Source organism: Humulus lupulus, chromosome 8 (assembly GCF_963169125.1).
Source record: "Humulus lupulus chromosome 8, drHumLupu1.1, whole genome shotgun sequence".
Lineage (NCBI taxonomy): Eukaryota > Viridiplantae > Streptophyta > Magnoliopsida > Rosales > Cannabaceae > Humulus > Humulus lupulus.
The window spans coordinates 119,311,407-119,314,659 of record NC_084800.1 but is presented as its reverse complement, the minus strand read 5'-3'; positions in this window follow the sequence as shown (position 1 = coordinate 119,314,659).

Sequence of the window (3,253 nt, the reverse complement as noted above, 5' to 3'; positions counted from 1 at the left end):
AGGAGGTTGCGGGGGATGAAAATGAGGAGGACGAGGTGCCCCTCGTGAGGTCGAGGAAATGGGCGTTGGAGGTCGCCCAAAGAATGGACGATGAGAGGATCCGGTCTGGAGCAGCTGCAGGTCCCTCCGCCCAAGGTAACCCTTAAACGTTTAGGAACTTAGATAGGGCCACTGCAGACCCTCGGCTAGCTAGGTTCGATCCCAGACAGATCGTCCAACGCCATCGACGTGACCCAGACTTAGATGAAACCCTGCTCCACTGCGTCGACCAGCTCGTGCTGGACTACGAAAGTAGCCGCCCTAGGGGGACCATAGTTGTAGACAACACCCTAGCTTTTAGGTCGATCCTATTAGAGGAGTATGGGACTAACCTTTGGTCATGGCCATCACTCCGGGAGGGTACCGTAGCTCCAGGACTTAGGCAATACATAGAAGATTCTAGTCCTGAGCCAGCCTCGGATCCAGAACCCGCGCTAGCTCGAGTTGTCTTAGATTCCCCCGAAGAAGCTCCGGGGCCGATGGTCGTAACCGTAGACTCTTTCTCTAGCTTGGGGGGTAGGATTCCCTTTAGTACATATATATATACTTGAATTTCGCATTTTTTCCCTTTTGCTCTTATTTTTGTTTTTGCATGACTGCTAACTTGTGTACTAACCATATATTTGTTTTGCCAGAGGAGATGTCTCAGTCCGGGGGAAAAAATTTGCGGGCTGTGTTCACCGGGGGGAACTCCCCAGCTGGGGCCTCTGGGTCCAAGATGAAGAAGCTTTGGATGGCGAAGAAAGCCGCCGGGACCCCAACCAAGTCTCATGCTAAGGAGAAAAAGCAGCCCACAGCCGCCCAGGTCGAGAAAATCGTACCTCCTGCTGCAGGAGGGAGCATGCCCTCACCCCCTCTGCGAGCTCCGGCCTTCGTCCGGAGCACAAGGGCGGAGCCTGGGACTTCGATGATTGTGCCTTCCGAGGTACGCATCGCGGTGGACCCCCAGGATCTGGAGAAGATCCCAGATGTCTTTAGGGGGACGGTGTACGAGACGGCGAACTACGCCGTCAGCCACTTCTATCGTTTCAAAGAGACGCTACGGGCCATCGAAACGATGAGCCCGGTGGGCGTGCTGGAATCTTCATTGGGCATGGCCCTTACGGTAAGCTGACCTTATCATTTTGTGATCTTTGATTAGCATGCCTTGCCCTATTTTTCCTTTCTCTCTTCTCTTTTTCTTAAGGCAGTTGCTTCTCCGTTTTTGCAGAGTGCCTTGGCCCTTCACAGGAGCATAGCCAGGACCAAGGCCCAGCTCGAGGACATGAGGGGCGAGCACCAGGCAGTTGTGGCCACCCACCAGACTTCCTTGCAGGAGGTTAAGGATGCCCTGGCGACCACGCGGGCTGAGCTGGAAGAAGCCCGTCCCAAGCTTCAGGAGGTCGAGGCAACCAAAGCCGCCCTTGCCGCTATGCGGGCAGAGCTAGACACTGCAAAGGCTGGGGCCGAGGAGGCCAAGGCCGCCCTGGAAGCCGAGAAGGCAGCCTCCAGCACCTCCATGGAGGACATGCTCTATCACAACTGGGTCTATAACCCGGACGGTGACTTCTCCTTCTTGGGAGCAGACATCTGGGAACCCTTGCTGGAGGGGTTTAAAGCTCGCCTCGAAAAGAAGCACCTTCCGAGACCCGGGAAGTCTCCGGCGCAGCTGAGCAGGAGGGCGAGATAGCGACCTCCACGGGGCAGCCTGGCGAAGCTTAGGGCCTTCCTCTTTTGCACCCCTTCCTTTAATATCATTTACTTTTTTGTTGTTGTAACTTTTGCATGAGGTGTTTCCACCTCGAGACAATCTAACTATCAATTTTATTTTTAATTGATTTATTTTCTTGTCTTTACACATTTTAGTTACTATTTTGAAAAAATTTGTTCGCGTTAATTTTTGTCAATATCTCGTGCTTTTTAAGAAAAACAACAATCAATCGATTTAAATTAACTTCTAAGTTATATGACCTAGTTATTTCCAGGAACTTAATTTGAAAACTTAGTTCGTGCTAACTTTTATCAATATCTCATGCTCTTTAAGAAAAACAACGATAAATCGATTTAAGTTAGCTTCTAAGTTTTATGACCTAGTTATATCCAGGGACTTAATTTGAAAACTTAGTTCGTGTTAACTTTTATCAATATCTCGTGCTCTTTAAGAAAAACAACGATCAATCGATTTAAGTTAACTTCTAAGTTTTATGACCTGGTTATATCCAGGGACTTAATTTGAAAACTTAGTTCGTGTTAACTTTTATCAATATCTCGTGCTCTTTAAGAAAAATAATGATCAATCGATTTAAGTTAACTTCTAAGTTTTATGACCTGGTTATATCCAGGGTACGGCTTAGTTTGTGTTAATTTTTATCAATATCTCGTGCTCTTTAAGAAGAACAACTATCAATCGATTTGAATTAACCTCTAAGCCTTTTAAGGCGACTTGGTTATATCCAGGTACCATATGCCCCCCAAGTAACTGGGAAATGGTCTTTCGTGGTTACTTTAGATTACACTTGTAAACATGAACAATCATAAATGAAAAGTTAATTCTCATTGCTTAATACATAATAAATGGCCTTTTAGTCCTTACAAGGGAATCATTGATAATATCTATTCAAATGGATGGCGTTCCAAGTTCGTGGGACTGCCCCTCCATCAAGCCGAGCTAGTTTATAAGTTCCCTCTTTAATGACCTCGATGACTTGATATGGTCCTTCCTAGTTTGGTCCAAATACTCCATATTTGGGATCCTTTCCGACTAGGAAAACTCTTCTGAGGACCAGGTCGCCAACGCTAAAGGCGCGTTTTTTAACATTTGAGTTGAAATAACGAGCAATTTTTTACTGGTAGTGCGCGAGCTGGAGTTGCGAATCTTCTCGTCTTTCATCAACCAAGTCGAGGGAAGTGAAAAGTAGCTTGTGGTTGAAATCCTGGTCGTATACCCAGACTCGGTGCGAAGGTACCTTAATCTCCACAGGGAGGACTGCCTCACTCCCAAAGGTCAGGGAGAAAGGAGTATGACCCATAGGAGTCCGATGCGAGGTCTGGTATGCCCAGACAACCTGGGGGAGCTATTCTAGCCAGACACCCTTGGCTTCGTCTAGTCTCTTCTTGAGGCTCACCTTTAACGTCTTGTTGATGGCCTCGACCTAGCCATTCGCCTGAGGATAGGCCACAAAGGAGAAACTTTTCACAATTCCGTACCTTTCGCAAAATTCAGTGAAGAGGTCGC